The following is a 27,133-nucleotide window of genomic DNA, read 5'->3' on the forward strand; positions in this document are numbered from 1 at the left end:
TTCCTGACCCCAAATCCAGCAGACAGGTGGTATAAAGAAGAAACAGAAAAAGAAAGCACAGTTTTCCTTAAAAAACTAAGGGAAAATGAAGTGGCATATTATAAGCAGAGTCTAAGGTAAAGTACACAAGAGATTGTAGGACATTTCGGCTATTACTCTCCAAAGTATGCAAAAGAAAGAAAGGTGGTAGGGAGGGTCCAATGTGTAGGTTCTATGGCCAGGCCCCAAACACTATTAATCATACAGTGGATGCAGTTGGAGAGGAATGCATGGCAGATTTCACAGTGAAGGAGAGCAGCTGCCTTGCAAGGCAATATCTTCACAAGAAAAGATAATTATCACTGTCTGTGGTCCAGACAGAGCAGTAAAGAAAGGCGATACTTTACTCACTATTGCTCATAAAGCATGGGTTAAAAGATCAGATAAAATTGTTGCACACAGGATAAGAGGTAGTACTTCACCAGGAATTTTTGTCCCACATGGGATGGGAGTAAACTTTCTAATTGAAAATACAAAGGAAAAAAAACTACAAATGGACACTTGAAAAGTATTAGCCTTAGTTTAAGTATTTGTCATGCAATGGTACTTCCCAGTGCTATCACTACTCTGTACATTGGAATTTGGCCATATCAGGATCATCAGAAAGAAACGGTGATGAAATTTTCTAAAATGCTGAATAAGGCAATAATGTTCTAAACACAAATGCATAGATGTAATCTGGATCTGTGCTAGTAACCTTAGCCCCCCTTTTTTATTCACTCCAACTTCTCAGGTGTGTGTGTGGGGTTGGAATACAACTGCAATGTTTGCTTGAGTCAGCTGCTGTGACTTACAAATTCATCTGATGGTGAAAGCAGAGCAGAGCAAAACTAATCAGGAATGAGTAATCTGAAGCAACCAGATCTCACAGGCAAGAACTGCTTTCTTTTGCATGTTTAGGGCTCATTGCAGGCTGTGTCATGCCTGAGTGCCATGGGGCCAGTCCATCCACAGCTCCACTAAACACCGTTTCCTTTACTCAGCCATAGAATACCTAAGCAACCATTTGTCTCCAACTCAGAAGTCGAATGACCCCGAGCCCTTGTGAAGGTCCACTGAAGCAGAAAATTCAAGGACATGATGCAAAGTTTCTGTCTCTTCCCTATGAGCATTTATGAGATATGAGAAGGGCAGAGACCACATGGGACTGTTTCAACTAGGCATATCCCTGTACACAGATTAGAGAACTGGTATTACTGTGTTGTCATGATTAAGTCCTAGTCACAGAAGAATAGGATATGACTTGTTAGCATTCACTACTGAGTTCTGCTTTGAAAAGTCTCAAAAAAAAAGACAAACCAGGCTTGGACTTTTTTTATTTCTCTTTAGCCTGTCTCACAGAGGCTTGGTCTATGAATGAAAAGTTTCTTAGTTATCTTTCCAGTATCCTTCATCTACTCCTCTTGGACCCTTCAGAAGACGGGTAAATATCTCTCTTCTCAAACAGGCTAAGCGATGGAATAGGGCTTGATATGTTTCCTCAAAGATATGGGATTAACATTTACATTGATGGTTGCAGAATACAACTAATGGGATTTAGGAGACTGTTCTGGAGGTCATGGACCAAAATTGAAAAACTTTCACTTGTTGTCCCCAAACTGCCCTTGTTTAGCAGTGCTGCTGAAAATAAAATATGATGATATTATCTTTGAAATTATTAGGTGGGAGCAGGACTAGGCGTGCCTCTTTGCTTCCCTGGTTCTTCTCAGTGGAAATCTCCACATTGAGGTGGAAAACTCCAAAGTGGTATTTTTCAGTTTGGAAGCATTATGGTGTTCTACATCGCATCTGTAGTTCAGAGGCTGAATGTTTCCAGCTTTTCCCCTAAAGACAACTTGGGTTTCATCTGTGCACCTTCACCACCCTCTTCCTTTTTGGGGAAAAGATTCTGGTGGTCTAAAGGTGTCATGAACAGGGAAGCCAGGCTCGGAAGCCCAGCTCATAGCAAAATGAACATGGTTATTGAAGGTAGAAGTCAGGCACTTGCTAAGCACTTCCCCTACACGAACTTTTGCAGTTTGATGCTGTAATGTTTTCGTAGGCCACAGAAATTTTCAAAAACAAATCAGAAATCCTTTTTCCACTTAGAAACCATGGAAAAAATTCATATAAGATTTTCATCCAGTTGTAATAAGAGGAACATTACTGGTAAAAAGCATACGATACCTGCAAATATGAGTCCAATTAAATGAGAATGTAATTTTTCAAAGTCACATCAGAGATAAAGCTACAGTGCTGAAAAGAAGGGTGTTATTCTAGGGTTTTGCCTGGGAAAATCTTATAGTGTTATTTTTACTGGAAACACAGCATAAGAAGTTCAGCCTGAGCAAGGGGTTAGGAGGAGAGTGGGAAGCTAAGCTATTTCCTCAAAATGCATGTTCTGTCTTCTGAACACTATTAATAGTTAAAATGCTTTTCATAAAGCCATAAACTCCGTAATTTCTTCTATGCACTCAGATTTGGGGGAAAAGCGTTCTAATTAACAGTTATCAAATAATGTAATGTTCAGTAGAGTGGAGCATCATCTTATTAAGTGATTTTAGCCTTTTGAGAATTTCCTCTCTTTCAGATGAAAACCTTTGATTATAGTATAATATACTGATCACTAGTAGACTTTTGCATATATTAATGAATTTTTTTTTAAATAAAAATCTAATAGCATTCTCTCTGGAGCTCAGATGTTTTCTCATTTCTTCAGAACCAAGGAATAAATTAATGGGATGTTGGCTCTAGTTTTCCCACTACTGTTCAAAACCAAACCAAACAAATTCCCTTTTAATTCTAGTGAATAGTTACACCAAGAGTGTTCAATCATGAATTAGTCTCAAATTGCACTAACATGACATGAAGAAGCACTGTGGTCAATCCATGCTGCAGAGCTCACAGTGGAAGATTGTGACTAGATAAAACTTGTCTAAATAAGGTTGTACTGGCTAGGGAAGAAAACAAATATAAAGGGAGGCAAGCAGATGTTTTTAGTATTTATATCATGTCCAAGTACTTTCTATTTAATTTACTGCACCTTGTGCAAAGAAAGAAGGAAACAGCATACTACAGGAGGAAAAAAATATTGTGTACTAAACAGACTAGCTTTTAACAGAGATTAAATCAATCAAAACCATCTGCAATTTCTGTTAATAAACCCCTGTTGGCTATTGCTCAATGCTAGTTTTAGTATGAAGCTAAATGAAAGATTGTTCACAGCTGCATATACTTCATCATATAAATGCAGATTAAAGCTGATTTGAAAGCATCATTATGAATAATGCATTATTTTTAAAGGATAAAGTGAATAAAGCGAGTAACCTGGAATAGGAAAATTTTCAAGTGGTTGCATCACTCTCCCAAAGAAACAAGGGACAGAAGTTTCTTGGGATGGAGAGAAGTGCTCATGCATAAGTTCAATTCCTGAAAGGCTGCCAATGAAATACAAGGAGGTGAGAGCACTTAAATCTTTGGTTGAAATTTCTGAGGTGACACTGTGACTGCATTGTCATGCAGACTGCATCTTACCTTTTCTATTTAGAATAAACCAAGTTTATTTAAATACAGACAACTGGATTAGGTCCTTGCATTTGAAAATATTACATATATATGTATATGTGTGTAATTTTAAAATATACATATTATATATGATATAAACACTACCTACAATATACTAATTATACGCTTGTGTGTGTGCTTTCCATAGAATCATGGAATTGTTTTGGTAGGAAAAGACCTCTATGTTCATCAAGTCCAACCACTTACCCAGCACTTCCATCTAAATCATGTCCCTGAGTGCCACATTTGCATGTTTTTAGAACATTTGCAGGGACAGTGCTCAACCACTTCCCTGGGCAGCTTGTTCCCATTTTCAGTAGATATATTTTTATGTATATAATTCCATGTTTAGATAAATTTACTTGCATATGTTTATATAAAACACATGTATAATCCATATATGTGATGGTATAGTGGTTGTCAAATTAGAAATAAGAATAAGCTGTTGAGAGTATCATTGTGATCCTATTCACACAGTGTACATTGCAATGAAACTGTTTGACTGATGTGAACAATCATTCCTAATGTAAAATTCTGGGCATAGTTTTCATTTCTTTTAAGATGTAAATCTACAGGCTTGTAGTCCAGAGCGGAGAAAGCCCATCCCTGTGGGCAGAGCAACTATGCCACAATATACTTCAGGCACCTGAAAAAAGCAATCAGAACAATTACATGGGTTTTCTCCAACAGAAGATACTCTTTTCCTCTTTAAGTCAACACTTTTTGAAAGAATATATCTTGAGGTAACTTCACTAAAATTTGGCATCAACATATAATTCTGTTATTTAGGGAACAAGTATTGAGTACTACAAATCCAATTTTGCATCTACTCTGTCATTGATCAGCCAATGACCTATGTTAGTGATAATGTCCTTAGACCTTTTCTGTGAACTCTGAAATTGATGGTTTATTGCATAACTGTTAAAAAATAAAATAACTGCACACTCATGTCCAATTATTGTCTAGAATTTTCATGTCAAATAGTTAAAACAAAGAGAAAGGGTTACTGTCTGAACACCTATAAGGGCCAAGCCCTGCAATACTGCATGAGCCCAGAAAAGATACCTTTTCTAGACCTCTGTGAAGGACATTTAATCTTATCACATTTTCTGTTCCAAGATAAAGGCGTTTTCATGTATACAAACGTCATGCTATGAAGTGTGGTAGTTTAACATGTTTCATGCACCTGGTACAGCACTTGCAGTATTTGCAGCTCTCAGAGCCAAATATGATGAGTGTTTTGAGAGTATAAAATTTCATAAATTTAGGGGGTGAATTTACTCTTGATATCACGTTGGAGTTCAGAGTCTAACAGGTTGTGTCTGTGTAAACAGATAAAAGAGGACTTCATAAACAGTGTTTAAGGAAGTGGAAAACATATTGTTGGGATTTGGGGGGGTTATTTTTTTAAATCTCACCCTCTCATCTTCCTCCTATTTTTCACTCTTTTAACATGTCAAGGCATCAATGAATATTTATTCCTACAGAATAACAAATAATAATGGCCAGTCTTCGCAAGCGAAGATTTGGGAAAGGTCATAAACCCTTCGAGCCTGCGCAGTGGATTTTTTAGGTGAGACACAGCGTGCGCTGAACTGAGCCCACCCTTTAATCCTGAGGTTCATCTGCCGGGGCCGAGCAAAGCTTGGACAGTGGCAGTGAGGTCCCCAGGATGTAGCTGGATTGCCATACAAGGCTGACGAGCTCCAGCTGCCCGGGGGGCCGGGAATTGAACCCGGGTCGCAGCAGTGCGAGTCCTGCACTCTAACCACTAGACCACCAGAGGCCCCAGAATAACAAATAAAGACTTCAGGATATGACTCTTCAAAATAAGAACATCTTTTTGTTCAACTATTAAAAAATGAGAATCAGAAATTGCTGATTCATGTATTAATAGCTACCACAATACAGAATATTTTTCATGTATATAAAAAAAAAGCTTTTCCTTAAATTTTCTCAATTTAATTTTAACTACTAACATTAGGCTTTTTTTTTTTAAGCCTTCTCTTCCCTTCGCAAAGAAACCACATGCTATTTAATGATCTTAATGATAAGTCATTGGTCATGGTCCCTTCTCCTTCATCTGCAACAACTCAGAACGTTGCAATTGAGCTCTACCTGATTACATTTTCTGTAATCAACGTGAGAATGTACCTGTGATATTTATATTTATCTTAGCTATTTTGACCAGTGCAGATCTTATTCTGATGTTGTTCTCCTGAAAAAAATTGTATATAAATATTTAATTAAAAAACATAAATTAGTAATTTGAAAAATTGCAGAAAAAATAATAATGCCTTATCACTTCTATCGACAGCATCATTTTAGCACCATCAGTAGCGTTGTTTGGACATTTTCAATCATAATATGGAAAAATACAATCCCCAGCTCTTTTGAAAGCATTTGTGTTTGTTTACTGTAATCTGGTGCCATCTGATTTTTTCATTCCCATATAAAAAGTAGTTCCCAGGAGTGTTTGGACAAGCAGTCATTAATTAAATTTCTGCTGTTTTGAGAACATATAGCCTAAGTATTTTTGCTACCAAGACTGTTATTTTTCCTGAATTCAGTCTTGAGCTGGACACCCTAGGTATCTACACTGTCTGTTGTACCTTTGAGTTCACTGTGCATGTCCAGGAGACAGAAATTTTCTGAGAACTTATTAATCCTTGATTTTCACAGCAGTAAGCAGTATTTCATTATCACATTCAGCAGTAATAAGGCTTGTTCTAAGCCTTGCCAGACTTACCTGGCCTGAGTGTTCAAGGCCAAGTTGGATGCAGCCTGGAGAAACCTGGTCTTGTGGAAGATGTCCCTGCCCATGGCAGGGGGTTGGAACAAGATGATCTTTGAGGTCCCTTCCAACCTAAAATATAGGAACCAAAGGCTCTGCTTTAGAAAATTATCAATATTAAAGAAACATTTAAGCATCTGTTTAAATGACACTAAAAGAAGTTTAAATACTACAAAAATAAATGGAAAACAGGTACATGTCTTCATATGTCACATTCGTAGTGACTGTCAATGCTTTGCCCTTTCATGTCTTTGTTCAAAAACCAATCAATATTTGCCAGACTTAAATGCTTTTAGGCCTCTTGCCTCAGGCCTGCTCAAATCACTCCAAGAATGTTCTTTCTCACCTCTTTACTCATCACTCACTTGTATTTGTCTCCAGTGAGGCATCATCAGTCTTTATCAGGCATGAAAACACATTTAGTCCTTTCTCACCATGGCCAATGCCTCAGAATTGGTGACTGGTTCAGATATTCAGGACTGACTTTAACCATTTCAAAATAAGTGGATTATCAGATATGAACTGAAAATTTATAATATTGGTAATATAACCCCCTCTCCTTTAGTACCTGCCCTTCACAGCTTCCTTTAAGTTGGTCCTAGACCATATAGTAAGTGGGATAAAGTTCATATTGTTTAATAGCCATCCTCAAATATAAGTTTAAAACTGACACAAAAACTGACAATGGCAATTACAGCAGTAATGCTGTAATTCTTTTCAGGCCATTGCCCTACCAAAAAAGAAGGCTATATTGAGGTTTCTTGAGTTGGATGCCTGTTTTACTGGGAAGAAACCCCAAAAAACCATGCAATTCACATTTATTTCATTTATTTTAGTGCTGAGATACTAAAACTTGGATAGAAAATTCTTTAAGTCTATTTAGATCATAGTTTTTCTCAAAATCTCCTAATTTATTTTATAACATTTTTTTCCCATGAAATTAAGAAAATAATTTGGCTTGAGTATCTCAAGCAATCTTATAGGGTTTTTTAATTAATTATTCTTGGCATTTACCAGGTACCTGAGGTAAATATGATGATTCTATCAGCTTTCACCTTATTATCTGTTATGGTTATCATGGGCCAAGAACTACATTGCTGTCGTTCAGCTTAACCTACTTCAGTTACAACCTGATTTACCTTGAAAGAGCTACATCTGTCTGTCTGTTCTTTCTTCAACAAAGTAAGTGGGAAGACACACAGACACTTAAATCGCATCAAAATTCCTATAGTTCTTCAATTAAAATAAATGAAAAAATGGATTTTCACATGGCACATCGAGATCTAAAATGTCCTCACAGAAGAATTTGTAATTACCTGCTTAGATGATAAAGACAACTGAGGATTTCTCTCAATTTCCTCTTGTGCCAATTTTATAAATGTATTATCTCCTTTCTTCTTTTTTTCCCAATGGAATGTTTCATTGTCTTACAATAATTTATTGTATTGCAATATATTACAAAGCAAATAAAATAAGGTATTATTATTCTTATTATAATTCTTTCTTTGTCTTCCATAAAAGAGAACAGTTTCAGCTGCTGGTGCAATCTACCTTTTTATGATTACTTGTATATATATAATGTGTGTATTATTACATTGATCAGAACATTTTCAAGGTTTGAATTGAATTTAAAAAGGATTAACAGATCTTTTGAAAAGAAAACCTTTTGAAAAGAAAGCCAACCTGAACAAGATCTAGTTCAAAAGACACAGCTAATTTAAAGGTCAAAGAAGGGAAGGGTTACCTATTATCTTTGAAAACAATGGCAACAGACATAAAAAATTTCTTTCTTGATTCAAATGAACATAGGAAATTCTGAAAATCCTACAAGCTTCTATCTTTCTCAAGATTCTAACTCAGCTCTCACATTTTTTAATATTTGTCAACTAAGACTCCAAATCTTGCACCTCCTACCTAAATTATAGAGTCCAAACTTCATATGAAACAGCTACATTGTAGTTTTGTTTCAGCAGAAAACAGAAATCAGAGAACAGAGATAGCAAAGACTTTCAGAATAAGTTTGGAGTTCTTGAAAAGGGGTAATTTAAAATCCCAGGCCCTAGGCATTTGGACACTTTGAATTTTTGAAACATTATTATACTGCTAAAAATGAAGTCTGTTTGCTTCTGGTTTTTGTTTGTTTTTTTGTTTTGTTTTGTTTTGTTTTGTGGGGAGGTTTGCTTGTTTGTTTTTCAAGGAAAATAAATGTTTGGAGGGAGGAGGAGACTTATGTTTTCTGTTCTCAACATTAAGAAGTATCTTTCCAGGATATGAAAATAGTTCCCTTCTACTCGTCCCACTATCTGGTGGAAACCCACACCCAAACCTTGAAGTTCAGTGCTTTTATTTTTCTTCAGGTCTTAAGAATTACAGTTTTTGAGGATTAGATGAGATGACTCAAAAGCTTTTGTTAGTCCCTCTGCTCCCATGTAAAATCATCCTTATAAAGTAAGCAAAAATAATTGCCAACCTGTGCAAATTAAATACTCTAATGTAGATTCATCAGTTTCTAACAGTGGTAACACTCCTTTTCTGAAGCCCATTTTGCTGCACTGCCATGCTATCCATCTCCTCAACTGACAAGACTGGAGCTTAATTCAAGAGTGGGAGGCAACTGGCTAAATTGGCAGGATTTCAAATGCATTCCCTAAGGTCCCAGTCCCTAACTCTTGTTCTATGCTTACGAGTGTCTGCAAGAAGGTTATCACAGCTGGGGCAGATGAAGTTTTATGCAACCCATGGTTTCTGTCTGGGAGATTTCCTACAAAAATTGGAAACAAACAAACAAACGAAATTCAGTTTCTGTTAAAGAAAAAGGAAAAGAAAATTAAAAAAAAAACCAAAAAACAGAGCTATAATATTTCTTCTACTCTAAGGAACTCTCAGGAATAATAAGCTCAAGAATCCTACCTGTCATGCACCCTCACCTGTTCTTTTTCCTGTTCAACAGCTGGCAGTCACTGTAACAGCATAACTATTGCTTTAGAGATTTTCAGACTGTGCAGGGAACTTCTGCCTTAAAACAGGTATAAGACAAATAGGTTACCTCAGCAAAAGGCAAACTGTCAGGGGGGAAGAAAAAAATATCACAGCTCCATCCAGCAGTCTAGTGCAGGGACTAAGTGGATCACTCTGCTCATCTACATTATTAGACTATACAAGTAACCCACCACTTTGAACTGAACAGTCAGTCCTCTCCAAACATCTGAATTTTCTGTCCAGTTAAATACCTATATAATATCTTAAAAAATGAAGAATTGAGACTTTTCTCCCTGAACCTATTCAGTTCTAAGCTTCCAAGAGGAAGAAATTTCTAACACCATTCAACTCTATAGAAATCTCAAGAAGAAAGGCAGTTAAAAAAAACATGAACTGAGCATAGTCAGTGCTGCTTTTGGGTTTTATTTTGACTATTTAACAAAATAAAGTCTGTCTTTCAGAGAGGAAACCTAAATAACCCTTCAAAACCTGAAGGAAGTTAAACAGAAGAGGCAGGGGAAATATAAATATTCTAGAAATACAGGTCTACTTCAGTGTGGCTAAAGACAGTTCTTGGATAATGCACACAGGAGAGAACTCTAGTAAAGACTGCAGTTCCAATTCTGGAGAAAGGCTTGTGTGCCTCCAAGTTTGATGGTCTTTTCTAACTGAACTAACTAGTTCTGGTCTAATAAGAGATACTACCTGACTTGGAAATTTTGCTCTGCCTTATATTTTTACAGCATCATGGCTCTAATAGCTGCATTACTAAATCAAGGTTATTGAGACCAATTGTTTCATTTGTGCTCAAGGGAGAGTTCCATCTCTCTTGTCTAAAGAAGTAAAAGGAGTCTTTGAAAACTAACAACCCAAACTCATCTGCATTTTAGAATAATCAGCAAATTCTTCTGCCTTGATTTCTTATTTTTTTTCTCCATTCAGTATAGGTGGCTACAGTAAAAGGACATGACAAATTCTCAATGGGGAACTTTTGGAATTCTCATTTCTGTCTAAGTAGCATCACCAGTGCTGAGACGAGGGACAAAAGCACCATGGATCCCATCAGATTTGACTATTCCTGTCAGGTTTGCCAGTCTTCCACAGTGTAGATACAGACAAATAGGAAAAAAAATACCAGCCTACCCAGTCTGGCTAATACTATACTTGTGGTAGAGCAGTACAACAAAAATTACAGGAAACCCACAAAGAATGCAGATTTTATATGGTGAAGACTTCACAGTTTTACATTATTTAACTAAGGACAAGCTGGGAGAAATAGCACAGACAAACAGAGCAGAAGGCTCTCAGCTGTCTCCTTGTCACAGCTGAGGTCACAAGCTCAGGAGAAGTGGCAGGAGCAGCAGGTGCTCCTGAAATCCTGCTGGCACAGGGCCACTGTCACATGTTTGCTGGATCATGCCACATGAATCAATAAAACTGCTCTCCCTGCTCGTAAGAGACACAACGAAATAAACCTCTACCAGTCACAAATGGTTTCTTCAGAGACTTGGAGGACTTGACCTAAGACACAGAGGAGATAACTGTACTATTCTCAGTGATTCCATGGGCTTGGAATCAGCTTCATTAACTGTGGGAATGAAGAGCACGGAAGAAATGTCACCCAATGGGCTGCCTGGGAAACTGCTCCCCCAGGCACTGTGATTGTCACTGACCTTCACAGGGACAAAAAACAAAACCAGTTTTCATACATCTGTTTTCAGTTGATCTGTTTTCAGTTAATTTACTTCTCCTTAGGGCAAATGTCTTGCGAAATAAATAATGGCAAAACATGTGGGAGACACACGCGTGAGAAAGGGGCTTCAACAAGAATCACATACATGAAAAATACCACATCTAAATTGTTGGAAACAGAAACCTGCTAAGACGATGGGCTTCATGCAAATTTCAGATGATCTGGAAAAAGCCAGGACCTAAATAAGAGGGACACAGAGTCTGCTGCCTGGGATACAGTTTCTTGCGATGACATATCAGGGGCAGGTTACTTCTACCTTTGCCAGGTAGATCTATGTACAAATTTAAGTTTGTAGTTCATTGGAATCACTTCCTGTTGCCATTGTATTTGCATGATTTATTCTGAATCCTCTTCTAATAGAATGGGGCAATAATAATTTTATATCTATATAGCTATAGATAATTATATACAGTATTATTTATTAAGAAAAATAAAGAAGGTAGAATCAATATAATGCTACTCAGAAAAAAATGTGTGCTTGTGTTTCTGGTTGAGAGAGACAGCTCTCACTCTGATTTATAAGTATCAGTGAAAAATGTAAGATTATTTTAAAATATATTACACTGTTAAACTATTAAATGTATATTTATTTCATACCTATTAATTTTTAGAGTGCACTTTATAGTGTATTAGCTAATAATGTATAGCACCAATTTACAGGCAGACGTCAAAAAAGATTTTTTGGACTCTTTGGTAAATACTGAAAGAAGAATTAAAAATTTTAATCAATGTCTTTCTTTCATTTCACTTTACCAGGCAGCCCAGCTAGAGGATCTAAAATAATCATTGTTTTCTTGCATAAATGTCTGTATACAGAAAGGGCCTTATTGGCAAAAAAGGTGAATTACTGTATTGTTCTTTTGTATAGCATACTGCTACAGAACATAATTTTTTGCCCCATGAATATACAGAAATCCTGCTGACACATGTAGCTCTTTGTGTAGGAGAGGACAATATGCAACTTTTTTAATCTAATGGTTTAATTAATACTCACAACAAACTCCTGTTTGTATAGTAAAAAATGAAGCTATTAATAAGCGAATTTGATCAGTAATGCCTTTTCAGTCTCATTAACAACATGTGCTCTCCAAAAATATAAGTAGCCATACTAAATAATATTTCTGTCTAATCAGTTATTATTTCCTCTTTTCTATCTGTTTATTCTGTAGATCATACTGTTGGTCATCTCTTAGTGACATCATATTGAGTTGCTTTTGAAACAAGTGTCATGTCATAAAAACAATATTACTTATTTCAGCCACAAAAATGGAAAAGAGAAAAATATCTTTCTAAATATAAAATGTTTCCTTTCAAGTATGTTGCCAACAATGTACTTTCAACAATGGACATTAGGTTATTTTAGAATTTTATATTTTAAAAATATCTGTGAAGTAAATTCAATGGCTTTTCCAGTATCATGCACTGGACCAGTTCTGCTCTTAATCGAATCAACACAGTCCTCTAAAATCAGTGTCGTTACAGCATTGAAAAGCTATAAGGGATCTTGTGTGGACCTTCTTACTCCTTTTGACTCAGATGTTATATTATTTAAATATATTATTTTCTTTCCATCTTTTTTTTTTTTTTTTTAATAACTCAATTTCAACTTTTTTTTTGACTTCATTTTGCCCCAGGCTTAAATTCAGTTTGGACAGTCTGAACAGAGGAAAAAAAAAGCAAGACAAGCACTGTTGTTTCCTTTTGAAAGTTATTCAGGCACCAGGGGCTAGGTCTTGATTAATGCTCTCTTTTGAAGTCATTGTTATCTAAGCTCTTATACAATTTGTTTTGGAATATTCATTGTTTTCAAAAGTAGTGTTGAAAACTTAATGAAGTTAACACAAAGAACTACTGTAGTGGGGTAATGAGATAAGTCCATACCAACAAAAGGGATAAAAATGAGTTATTTCATATGCTGTCAGTGAGTATCAGTGTTAAAGGACTATATGAACAGTGAAAGTTTGAGTCAGTTGCCTAAACACATGCATTTAGTAACATTTGAGATACCCTAGGATTTCTCACACGGCATTCTTATGCAAATCCAAAAAGGCATAAGTCTTCCTTATTTTTTGGGGGTATCATATCTGACAGGCCCATGCAAATTCTCCAGTGTCTGAAATGACATGAGAGAGTTTTGCTGAGGCAATTGAACCAAGCCCTAAGTGTCTGTATATTGCCCCACTTGTCAACACCACAAAATAATTAGCTTTACACTTTGTTGATAAAGGACACACCTATTAAATGCTTTAAACACATTCTGGAAAATCTGCTCTGTATGAATTTTACACAGTCTGTGAAGCATGAACATGAGAAGAGTGAACTCCCAGCACCTTTATGGCACATGCTTTGTTCTCCTGGCTGTCAAATTATGGCACATTCCTCTGGGTTCCATGTTTGCAGAACCTTAATGAATCATGTAAAACCCAGAAGTCCAAATAATCTGCTGCTTAATTAAATACAGCCTCTGTGACATTTGCAAAGTTGCTGCTGTTTCATGTCATAGTGAGTTGGTTGGTAGTGAATTAATATAGCTACTGAATGTAGGTATCAACAGGCTTTTGTTCCGTCAATATGTGCAAGATTAGAGCACAGCCAAATCATAAACTGCTTCCCAATCATATGTAGTGTAGAATGTTTATAAATTAAAGTGAAAGACTCAGAACAATTCAGTTTATACTGTGAAATGTGGTTTTTTCTAGATCTGTTTCCATTTGGTGTATGAAAAAACTTCTTTTGAGATGGTGTTTGCAACACACAGACAAAACACAATGTCATTAGTATAAAGGCTTAATCCTTTTCGTTTGGATAGCATGGCCATTATGTTAAGCAAACTTTGTCATCTTGCCCAAGTTACTATGACAAGCACAGTTTCTTTTTAGCTTGTTTTCTGGTTAGTTTCCTTCTCCACAGCCAGCTTGCTTTCACGTCCACACCATCCCCTCACAAGGGCTGGGATGCTCCTTGTTTCTCTCTGCACCAGCCAGCCCATCCCTGGACGCTCTAAACCTCCAAGTTGATCCATTCATCCATTTCCTGCTTCTTGGCTATCAAGGTGACCAACTCCCAGAGCTCCAGTTCTACTTGGGTAAGCTTGTACCCTGATGTACAAGGATGGCTTGTACTCCCAACAATCACTAGTGACATTCAACATGGCTTTAGAGAGGTCACTCAAGGACAGGTCAAAACCTCAATGTAAGCTCCTTTCTGCGGTTGGCTTATTTCATTTTTAACATTAGTTAAATTTAGATTTCTCTGTTAATGTTTATGATTATACTGACCTCTAGGGGTTTGCTTTCCATCATAGAATCTTTAGCTTTGGCTAGAGAATGGCGAGGTCAGTTTCCTGCTTAGTTGAACCACTGGCACTGTATTCTCACTTTTTTTGCACATTGCATTTTTTTGAAAAAAGGAAACAAGACATGAAATTTTCACTGAGTTGATAAGACAGAAAAGCACACACATACATATTTGTAAGGCGTCCAGTAACACACAACACAGCTTCAGATATGAAGAAAGTCTTTAACAAATTTGGTACATTTTCAAGGCCTGCCAATGAAATGTCTTACAAATACAATGAGCAATGCTATTAAATATATTTCTTATCTCTTAAAATCATCCTGCTATATTAATGGATTAACAACACTAATTTTTATTCCATAGATCTTTGTTCCTTCTAAGAATCATTAGCAAGACTTTTAGGAAGAAGGACTTGTGCAGTTTTCAGTAATAACTCACCTGTTGTCAAAGATGTGCTTTTCTCATATAGGAGGGCATTCTGGTGGCTTTGAATGATACTAAACCATCTTCTGAACTATGAAATTGATTCTTTATGGGAAAAGGCTGCAGTTTATATAAATCTTTCTCAAGGGACTTTTGGTGTATATATAACATTGTCTAGTAGTGTGCATCAACAACAATTGTATTCTACAAACACGTGATTGCCTCTCAGCAACATCTATTTTCCTAGGAAAAAAGTCCATAATGTTAACACTATGGCAGTATGATTTCATTTGAATGCTATAGGTCAGTAAATGTAGAAGTGAATGATTCCTGCTGCTTGGAGATATACCAAGTTACGCAACCTCAGTGACAGGATTGCACACAGATGCAACAAGTTCTACATTTTTAACATGGGCATGTATATAATCACTCCTTCATAATGTGCTCCACTTCATATTTACTCAAATGAACAGTCAACTCACAAGTCACCAAAATTATTGTTCATGAGTGAAAAAAAAATATTCAAGCCACCATCACAAATCAGAAACAAGTTCTGTAAAATTTCATAAATTCCAACTCTCACTAAATCTAAGTCTCACTGTTATGATGCACATACTCAGGGAACATGTGGAACTTGTACCACTAGTGCCCAAGCTGTAATCAAAACAGAACAGACGCCAAAAAGTTACAGTCTAAATTTGGAAAGGCAGACTGGCTTAGTGCACAAAATAAAACACTCCTGATTTCTGCTCTTACTTAATACATCTGGAATCACCAGATAATTGGGAAATCCATAGGTGGAAAATGAGTAATCCTGTATTCTTCATCTGAATTGAAGGTGAATTTCACTGTGGAAAACTGTATCAACCATCAACAGGACTAGATATAGTACAGAAAAATAACATTAAAACCCCCTAAACCAACAACTGAAACTTTCAAATTTTAAATAAAGGGCAGAAATACATGATAGGCTGATTCTTAGTTGTCAGTTAAATTTGCATTTACTACTGTAATCTGATAGAATTCTTAGCTGTTTTATAAATCGCATGTAAGAGAGCCTCTGGCAATAGTATTAGAAAACATTACACTTGGAGAGGCATGCTGAATTCCAGTCAAGGACTGGATGTGTCTCATTTTGCTCATCAAATTCAAATTCCTGGCCTTCCTTCTTCAGATTCTTTTAATGTTGTTTTTAATTTAGCTTCTGTTTCTTTCAGTCCGATGTAGACTTTGTATACTTAATTTTCTTCTATAATTTCATTTGGAGGCTTCTATCCCAGGTCTGTATTTACACAGCTTTTTCCCACCCTGTCCCTGAGTCTTCTGGCTGTTTCTGTCTTGAATTGTTTTGTATTATACTTGGGATGATTCAGGCCCCAGATCTGCATGGTTGGCAATTCCTTATCTTTTTTTTTTTTTTCACCACAAACAGACTCACTGATACCAGGCAAGCAAAGCAAAAAGTGATCTTTCTATGCAGGCCAGTAGCTTTGTGAGTATTATAATATCTCCTTTCCCTTACCAAACATCAAGGTTTTTATACAGCTGCCATCGTCTGGTTTAAGTCATAACCTTTGAAATTCAGAATCATTAAAAATCATCCTTTTCTATTAAAAGTGTTCAAAACAAGCTCAAATCCTGTGCACATTTTTGTTAGAATATCTTATAGAAGCAAAATCTGTCACAATTTCCCCAAATCACCCTAAGAATGGGGTGGATGATATTTTTTAAGAAAAAGAGCTGCTTTTCCATTCCCCGAAACAGTGAGAATCCTATGAAAATATTCCTTTAGCTGTCAAGTTTGAGAACATCTGTTAGACAGCTGATCTGTAACAGCCCAGCACCACAGAAGCAGGGTTAGTGTGTAAGAACAAATGAGATTTCCTGATTTGAAAAGGTCTGGAGAAGAAGGAATTCTACTTGGATCTTGTAATGTGCTGGAGAAACCTATTAAATAATAATTAAAAACAAACAAACAAACCAACCCAAAGTTACGTGGGTTCAAAGGGATTTAACTGCAGAATGTCCAGATGATGGGTGAATTGAAATGCAGCAATATAATTACCACTTCTCTATGGTTAACAGTAGTAAAAAGTACTCTTCCTGCAAACATAAGAGGCATTTAGTTAGTGGTTCTAAATATTATGTTGCTAGGTGCTGCATAAAACTAATTCTCTGTGTTGCTGTGGTCCAAATTAGAATTAGTAACAAGCACACACTATTTAATGAACAACTTGAAAGCTATTCTCCCTAACACTGCCTCCAGAGCTAAATGAAGAAAATGTGCACCTTCACTGCTTCACATTAAAATGTGAGTGATTATTTTATATAAAACTAAAAGTTAGTTGTTGGTTAATAATGAAGTAAAACACAATAAAGAACAACAGCTTTTATAATTATAATGCACAATAAAAATATTTCAGACATTATTTGTATACCAAACATATAGTATGGTAGATACCAGTTTTGTTTGGTTAGTTAAATTATATTTTCATATGCCACACTTTGGTACGTAAGCAAAGTGCTTTATGGTAAATACTCATTAACCAACTCTTCTAGTTAGTGACTGTTGACAAAGCTGACTAAATTTATTGTGATGAGTTGCAAACACATAACATGAAAGCTAGGAGAAAAAAACCTAAGTCTTGGGAATTATTTTATTATATGTATTGTTAATTACACAATGCCTGGTGTTATGGGCCTTCTTTCAGCAGTCAGTGTCCAGCCAGTCACAGAATCACTGAATATCCTGAGTTGGAAGGGACCCACAAGGATCATCAAAGCCCAGATCTCGGCCCTGCACAAAACAGGCCCAAGAATCCTACTCTGTGCCTGAGAGTGTTGTCCAAACACTTCTTGAGCCCTGGCAGCCTTGGTGAACTCCTGTCAGTGTAGCTATGTTAATATACTTAGTGGAACTGACAGGAGTCCCAGTTTCATTCAGCACATGTGAAATTTATATAAAGGAATGCATCAAAAGATATTTAAAATTATGATGCACTTCAGCTAGCGTTTGGGAGACAACTGTGTCTTGACAGCTTTTATTACAGCTATTTACAATTGTGTTTGCACAGATTTTTTTTTTTTTTAGTTCTGCTGCCCTTGTTCATTGCAAAATGACTGTGCAATATTCACCAAGTCAATATTAGTATCAGGGCAAAGTAGAAAACCCTATGGGCCTTGTATTTTAATGAAAAATGCCATAGGAAATGTGATGTCTGCATAATCACAATACTATTTCAGTGTGATCTCTCACACCAAGAAGGACTCTCTCCCTCTTTTCCAGGAAGATCTGCAAAATCTTAATATTAAAAAGGTGTTTAACACAACAGAGAAAAGCTGCCTATGGTAGGTTAGAATTAAACCAAATGCTAAAAAGTATTAGAGAGTTACAATTACTTCCCTAGCTTTCATAGCCACTAGCACCAAGTGATCGTTAATTTATTTATTCATTAATGTTTGCAGATGATTAGGAAATGAGCTGAATCTGCTTATTACAATTCCTTGTGCAGTAAAAGCAATGATTCAGAACATATTCAAAGCATTTTTTGTTTTTCAACAATTCCATAGTTAAATTGGTAGTTACTGAACTCTGGACTGATTTAGACAGAATACTGCAAATATTCACTGTGTAAACTACAGAGATGTACAAGCATCAATAAATGCGCTTTGCTATTTCCTTCTATGGTTTCAGCAAGGTGCAATAGCCACATGCAAGTTCCTTTAGTTGTTTCCCAAAGTCCTTTAACAGGCAGAACTCAAAAGGAAAGCTGGTCTAGAAAAAGCAATATATAATATTCTGCTGTTCAAATGATGAAATACCATCATTTATACTTCTAAATAGAAGTTATTCCTGTAAATGCACACCATCTCAATCTGTAAAATTTATCACACTAAACTCTAAAATTTGCATTTTATATACCACTACTGTACAACACACCCAAGTACTCTGAACAGAAGGAATAGTGGAGTTGTAAATGTCTGTTATTCAGAAACATCTTATGCAATTCACCTTTATAACTTCCTGCCGGTTGCATTTAACCTTTGATTTCACCACTGAAATATTTTATGTAATAGTAGCCAAAGCAAACATCACAAGTATACTAGAACCCTTTCCTGTACAGCTTAAATTTCACTCACAGAAACACACAGAAATTATTTTTGTTTTTCTCTTTTTTGTTTTTAATTTTTTAAAGACAGGTTTCCACTTAGCTGTCAAGACCTGTCAAGTATGCCAAAAAAATGAAGTGTTAGCTAAGAACGGTATTATTTCTCTTACTTGCTCTGTAGACCAAACCTCCCAAACTAATTATCACACACTTATATATTCAAAGCCAGTTTTTGACAATTTGTTTTTGTCAGAATGGGCCAGCACTGTTTAAGGATGGAAACCAAGAAAAGGAGGACAAAAAACAATCTGTATATTCTTACCCTGACAGCCAACAACTGATAAGGAGGCTTTCTCTCTTTTGCTGAAATTTAGAGTACTATAAAGTTTTAAGTTAGATGGGTCCATTTGCAAAGTGATGAGAACAGAATGTGTAAATGTCTCTTTTAAAGTCTTAAAGTCTCTTTTAAACTGTGGATGTCCTTCAGCTGTAAGAGGTTTCACCCAAATATAAACTATCACCTAACTGAAGATGCAATTTACTGTAAAAAGGGTACATCAAATCCTTAGTGAAGTTTCCGTGATATATCAGCACCAAATCAGACCAGAGTTAACAAGAACCTGCTTTTGGTGGGTGTGCATGCAAAAAAGAATGGAGAGCTGTTTCTTCCTCCAAGTACAGAATTACTGTAAGGACATTTTGTCCTTCTATCAGCAAAGAAATTTTCCTGGCTTCTTCTGTTCTTTTTTCATTCAAAGTGATTTGCTAAGGAGAGCAAATCCTATAGAACTGCTCCCAACTATTTTAGCAGGACTTGTCCCTGTAATATTTCAGAAATTTCACAAATATATCTTGTTTACTCTTCCACTTCTCTCACTGTAACTTCTGTGTCAGCAGTATTGTTTACTGATGCATTAGGAAAATGATGGCAGAATATAAAACTCCCAGAATTGTATATTGTTCTTACAGGACATTTTTTTTTTAAATAGTAAAAAAAAAAAAAAAGAAAAGCCATTGCTATTAACATTCTAAAGATGACTCAAATTGACTGTTTCAATTAACATTTAATTAACATATGGTGCTAATTAGAGAGTTGTTTGGGTGAGGTAGCCTTTATATAAGTGTGTCAGATGAAATGACAGCCAGAAAAGTCATATCCGTTAAAATCATCACATTAAAAGCAATAAAATGTCTTTATTAAATGCTTTCACTGAGAATTGCAGCATATGCTAGAAAGGTCATCTGTGTTCTATACTGCAAGCAAACATTTTAAGTGGGAACTGTATGGGAAATTTTTAGTCCATTCAAATTTCTGCTTTAGGAAAAATATTTTCTGAGGTTTCAGAAGGTGTATCTCACAAAAACAAAAGATGTGCTAAACACGAAAAAGAAAGGTATTGTGTCTTTTTAACCCATCCCAGGGAGAGCTAAAAGACAGTATCATGTCTAGCAATTCTTAAGCCCTTTTTCCTCTTTTCCACCATTATTTAGCATGGAGAAAAGGAGGCTCAGGTGTTACCTTTGGTTCTCTACAGCTACTTTAGAAGGATGTTGTGGCCAGGAGGGGGTTGGTCTCTTCTCCCAGGCAATAAGTGATAGATGAGAGGAAATAGCCTGAAGTTGCACCAGGGGAGGTTTAGATTGGATATTAGGAAAGACTTATTCACTGACAGGGTGGTCAGGCATTAGAATGGGCTGCCCAGAGAAGTGGTGGAATCACCACCCCTGGAAATCATTAAAAAAGTGTGTGGATATGGCTCTTAGGAATATGTTTTGCTGGTGACCATGGCAGAGTTGGGTTATTGGTCGGACACGATGATCTTAGAGGTAATTTCTAACCTTGACAATTACATGGTTTTGTGTTTGTGGCACCTTCTGACTCAGCCTCCAGAATCACTGCTGGCACAACACTGTACAGAACAATAAAGGAAGCAAATACACAGGGATGTTGGCTTGCCTGCTGGCTGCCCAACAAGTTAAATACATGAAGAATAGCAGTTCTGTGTGCACTCTGCAAAAGTTCACCTCACTGAAAAAAAATGATTTTTTTTCTCTCTCACAGGCACACACTTTTTACCTTAAACACCAACCATGCAAAATGAAATGGTGTATGTATGTAAGAGTTGTAGTTTTTATGATACATAAAGACTTTGAAAGATTCTTTTACATCACCCATTTCTGAAAGTGAGTTTGTCAAATTTGCACTTCCACAGCAGTGGTATGTAGTCATGACTTTAATTTCTTGTCTATGAAATCAGAAAATTGCTGGAGGAACCACCATTCAGCACAGTAATTACAGCAGAAGAGCTATCTGTTTAGAAAGCTTTGTGGGCAGCACAATTGATATTTGAAATTTCAATACCTGGCAGCTGCCAGGCATTGCTACGGTAGAAAGAATAAATGGCATTGAAGACTCAGTTTGGACGGTTCAGAGCTACAAAAAGAAACCTGTCAATTCAGGTCCTCATAAGCCTGCCAAAAGGGAACTATATTGTGACTACAACTAAAATTGTAGGAATATGTGTTCCCCTTTAAATTTTTGTATGGCCAAGTCTTGAAATTGACAGTTTATTAGCCATATTGCTTTTGCTTGATTAGTGCATCTGTGATTGTAGACAGATTTGTAACCTCTTGAAATTACCTAAACATGTGCCATGGCTTAACTACAGACATCAACCTAGCACCACACAACCACTCCCTCCTTCTCTTCGGATGAGGCAGAGAATTAGAAGGGTAAAAGTGAGGAAACTCATGGGTTGAAATAAAAACACTTTAATAATTAAAAAAAGAAATAATAATACAATAAAAAATAAATTGTAAGGGGGCAGGAGGACAACAAAACAAAAAACAAAGAGTGAAAAATAAAACCCAAGGGATGAAAATTAAATCAGTTCCTCACCACCACCACCAAACTGATGCCCAGCCAGATTCTGAGCCAACCTTCCCCCTAGTTTTATTGTTGATGATCCTTTGAGTACCTTGCCAGTCCTTTCAGGAAGATATCGGCTTAATTTAATGCAGTCTTAGGAGAGTTGCTTCTGTTTACAGGCGTAAAAAGAGAATGAGGAGACAAAATAAAGGCTGAACCATGCAGCATACTGAACTCGGCATCAGCTTTAGAGGTTTCAGAGTGAAGAAACAATAAAATCTTGGGCAAGCATTAAGCACTAAAGAAATAGTCATTAAGCAGTAGTAAAGGTAATAAAATAGTTGATTAAGTTATAATGTAAACAGAAATTGTTGGAACAAAGACCAATACTAGGTAAGAATGTAACTGATAGTAAGATTTGTGCAAAACCAGATAATATGTAATATGAAAATACTCAGTGCATCTTTGCAAATACCATCACAGTTAAAATTTCTTGTTTCTGACAATTTGTCTACTGTGCTGCAATAATATATTTGAGCCACTTCTACAACTCTTTAAAAAATAGACAAATTCCTGCTGAATTTGTTGCAGAATTATACATGTCCCAAAAGGCAGTGAACGAGAATCAAGACCTCCATGGTTTCAACACTCAAGGTAGATCGTCTTTTCTTCTATGATTTACACAGAGCTTACAGATAGCAGAATATATTCTTTTCCCACCTTGGCAAAATCTTTAGAATGTTATTTTAAATCATCTAACACACTTCAAATCAGTTGTTCTTGGTCAGAACTGTGGCCTTGTGAGCAAGTTTCACTTTTAGGGCTTCTCGTGCTGTTTTTTTCCTGTTTGTTTGGTTTTGTTCGTTAGTTTGTTTGATTTGGTTTTCTTACTAAGAAAGAAAGGAAATTACTATTTCATCTCTTCTGTTCATAATAAACTGTGACCAGCTTTGGAGTTGTTGGATTTTTGGTTCCCTTTTTTCATTCAAGCTGCCCCATACTTACAGACTATTGTTTCTCATTATTTAGTCAATGGGTAAATGACATAAAGAATCTCTGTGAGAATACAATGGTACCACTAAATTAATGTATAGGTTGAAAATATCTAGTAGTTTTTGAATTGAAGACAGAAACTGACCTGAAAAGGTCAGGTCACTGGCAAAAGTTGTTGCATAATTGTGTACATTCCTGTTCTGATGAAAGATTTCATTTACTTCTGCTTCTCTGGGTCCTGTATGGAAAGTAACAGGTCAGGCTGTGTTGATGACACTTTGCAACCAAACAAGTTCTTCTAGCCTCACCTAATTCTTTCACAGTGATTAAATTTTCGAGAGCAGAAGGGTTGTATATCACCTGTCTTTGTAACCCTTTCTTATCTACATGATATTTTAAAATCTATTTGGGCTCAAAGAATTGAAGTCTAGTCTGTCACCAGAATGATAAATACAAATTAAACCTCTGTGCTAAAGTCATGTCTAAGGTAGTGTCTCTGTGACACCCAAATTTTGCTATTATTATGGTTAATCAAGAAGTTCCATTTCATTTGGCTTTGTTTCAATGTGGTGGGTCAATTATACAATATGATACAGACTAGTGGGAGGATTGTAATGTTTTACTGTGGCAAAGAACCACCTTAGAATAGTCTTGCGTTACTAGGAAAATATAAAGTCTTACATAAATAATTTAAGTTAATCTTACATAAAAAATTTTTAACCATATAAGTATGCAACAATTTTGCCAAACCTTCCATAAAGGCAGTACTCTACCTGCATTTGAGTCTGTCTTTAACCAGGCTGTGTTAAAGGGAATTGAGCAGAAGGGTATGGAAACCAGCATTATACTGATTTTCTTCACAATTTTATTGCAGATTTCTATATTACTGGCTGTTGCCAAAAGTTTGAATGCAGTCCTTGCATATAGTAAGAACTGCTGCAGATAAAGACAAGTACTAATTTGTGACAGTAGCAGAGTTTAAGTCTAATGTCACAAGACAAGAAGGGCTTTGATCTGATTTATTCCTTCTTTCTTTGAGACTAAAGAAATTCTTGTTTCTAACAGAGGGATAGGATCAAACAAAAAGAGGTTCAAAAGGAAGAGTGCTGGTAATTTTTTGGATACTTCTCTGGAATGCATGAGGGATAGATATTTTCCTTCTTCCTTTATGCTAGGAGAGATCGAAAGTAATTACACACACAACCCAGAAAAGCACTGTAGTATGTGTAGCGATTTAAGAACATAAATAGCTCAGTTTGATGGAACTTACATTCTTCAGATGACATAAATGCATAAGCACTTTGCTGGAGTAAAGAAGATATTGGTTATTTGTCATGTTGACAAAAAAAGAAAAGTTATGATTGTCTCAAAGAGCAGAAATGCCAACCTCACACTTAAGTCATTAATGTCATAGCAGTGTCTTACCTAAACTGCACATCAAAGTATATTTATAGCTTGAAAAAACATATTTTTTGCTTGCAATAGAAGGTTTCAACGCAAGTAGTATTAATCTAACACTATTAAAAGTCCCTTCTAAGCTCCCATACACTTTTAACTGTGGTATAAAGTTGTGTTATTCAAAGTCTATTGAATTCTTGTTTGTTTGGAGTAGAAAAGAAGAACTTTTAAGTAAATAATTCACAATGTTATGGTCCTCTCTGCTGAAAATGAACAATAGGAAAAATCCAGTATATCATAATTATACAATAGGACTTTGAGTACTGAGTATTAAGGACTTAGACAACTCAAGAAAAAATGGGGGGATAAAAGGGACAGTATTTTTGTCCATGGTTCAATATTGGACAAGTTTGTAAAAAATAACTGCTAATGATCTCTTCCTCGTGGAAAATCACCTCCCAGTGAAATCAGAAGAGCTTTAACAATTTCAAAGGGAGCTGGATCAAGATCTTTCTAAAATCTTACACGTTTGAGTTTTGTTTTGTTTTTAGCCCCATATGTGCTTATACACCACTTAATCAGTTCGGTCTGGCTCCTATGATTTTATTGCTCTTAATGTGCTTCGGTGATCCTGTCAGTGCTATCGAGTATCTGCCAAAGAGAATCTTCATGGAAAAAGTAATACGTAGGGAGAAAGAGTGATGGTCAGATACTGTGGCAACACTATGAGAACCTGACCGAGATGAAGAATCATCCAGCAAAGCATCCTTGCTGGAAGCAGTTGCCCACGCACATACTGTGCATATTAACTCACTTTAATTAGATGTTAACTCTGTGTTTGCTGCAGTTCAGAATAATCAACACGAAGTTATACTTGAAAACTCAGAATCCCCTTATATTTAGTGTTACATATAAAAATATTTTTTAGTTACCCTTACAGTTAGTAATTAAGCGTGGTTGATGCTTGATTTCTTGATTTTTTATTTCTTTTTTTGTTGTTGTTTTTAGTAAAAAGGATCAAGTGGACTATTCAAAAGTAAGACTATATGTTGCAGATATTGTAGTGAAATACATCCATTAAAGGAAACTATATAATCTGACAAATCAGGATCAGCTTGTTTGTAATTTACAGCTATGCAAAACTAATTAGTAACTGCTTAGAGTACCTCTGAAGCCTTCAAATATACACAGTCCAGTACTTCAGGCATCCACTAGTAAAAAGGTGAATATTTATTGAAGTGATTAAGTTCCATATGAATACCCTCTATGCCAACTGATGAAGGGCTCCAAACTCTCACAAGTGTTGTTTTAAATCAAATGTCAGCGGTGGTAAAAGTGTGTGTAATATGAGTGTTTTACAACAGCCTCTATCTTCAAGCAACACAGAAGTGGCTTGGCAATACCATGACAGCCAAACCAGACCCACTGGAATGTCCTTGTCACACCATCACAGCTCTTTATATATATCAAGTCATGGGATACAGTTCCACATCTGAAAACAAATAGAATTTTTAAATCAAACTCTAGACTTGAAAGGGTGTGTGTGAGACACAAGGAAACTACATATCTAAAACCTGAAATCAGAAACCCTTTCACTAATTTATATTCCATATTTTCTTCTCCAATAAGCTTACTACAAGTTGTAACTTAGCTTTTTTTTCTCCCAAAGAGTTACTTCTTGCGGTCGGAAGACTACCACATGAGCACAACAAAGTTAGACTAGTTTAACATTTAATGTTGAATCCAATGCAGAAATATTCTAATGGATTTTAGTAATTGATATAAATTATGTCATCACGAGAAAATTCATTTAAAAACATGATGATCCATTACATAGGCTTCCCTTTCACTAGGAGCGTCTGTATTCTGAAAATATATGTAGGCCAAAGAAATTTGAATGTAAAAATATTTAAAAGCTTTTTTGCAAGGAAGATAATTATCTGGATCTTTTGCTAAGGTATGTAACAATGTCTTCCTTTGCATTTTTCTTTCTTGTCTTAGAATATAGATGTTTAATGCATGACAGGTAATAGTGAGAAGGAAGGATAATCCCCCCCATACAAACTCCACTGCAGGATGCATTCATTTCCTACTTTATCTGATATGGGTTTTGAAAGTAGTTTGTTTGCTTTCCTTTTGTTTTAAATGTCCTTAAAGTGAAGTCACAAAAGCATGAAGTGGGTATTAAGTTTTCTCTCCCTCAAGCATGGCTTTTGAGAGTTGAGCACAGCTCTGACTGCTGCCTTCTAAGTGTTCATGATTAGAACAGGCTGGCAATGCACAAATTCACAAATGCAGAACTAAAATCACTTCTGCCTACTTAAATTAGAGAAGCAAAATTTACAGAGTTCACCCATTGTTTCAGGGTGTCTGGTCCAATCTAAAATAGCTATTTTCTCAGAAAAGCCTGTACTTGCATACTTTACATACAATCCTGCATTCAGCACCCTCCAAACTTGCAAGGTGTGCCTCACTGAACCACATAAAATACTGCAAAAGCCAGTCTTCTAACTGGCGTGGTTTCAATGACCCTCTGTCCTAAAAGAAACATTCCCCTTTTTCTGAAGTAGTTCACTGCACAATTTTACTTCCTGATGGGCCAACGTCCTTTGTCTGCCACTGAATCCAGTTCATAAATTAATGCCCAAAATTTCTGGCAATTTCCTCACATACTGGATGTTTCCCTTTGGATATGAAATGAGATTGGTGATTCTGTCCACTGGGGCTTCCAGCCCCTGGAAAATGCTTGGAAATAACCTTGTCCATTCCATAAAGCTACAGGATCAGCAGCGGATTACTTGCACTATCCACATCCTTTAAAAAAGAGCAAAGGCATGGTATAAGCACTGCTTACACAAAACATTACGGTATGAAAACAAATCTAAAATGTATTGTACATAAATGAGGGAAACAAAAGAGTGTATATGCCAGCACTT

At 36.1% G+C, this 27,133-nt stretch overlaps 1 protein-coding gene and 1 long non-coding RNA gene across 2 annotated transcripts in view; one reads left to right on the forward strand and one right to left on the reverse strand.

Moving 5' to 3' along the window:
- Positions 1-27,133, reverse strand: part of RIOK2 (RIO kinase 2) — a 293,756-nt gene that overhangs the window by 166,634 nt on the left and 99,989 nt on the right. The gene's annotated exons all lie outside the window — the stretch shown is intronic.
- LOC135407894 (uncharacterized) lies at positions 1,244-11,413 on the forward strand. Its single transcript, XR_010427067.1, has 2 exons — positions 1,244-1,462; positions 10,298-11,413. It is a non-coding gene; the product is annotated as an uncharacterized LOC135407894 (long non-coding RNA).

The sequence above is a fragment of the Pseudopipra pipra genome, chromosome Z, assembly GCF_036250125.1.
Source record: "Pseudopipra pipra isolate bDixPip1 chromosome Z, bDixPip1.hap1, whole genome shotgun sequence".
NCBI classification, from domain to species: domain Eukaryota; kingdom Metazoa; phylum Chordata; class Aves; order Passeriformes; family Pipridae; genus Pseudopipra; species Pseudopipra pipra.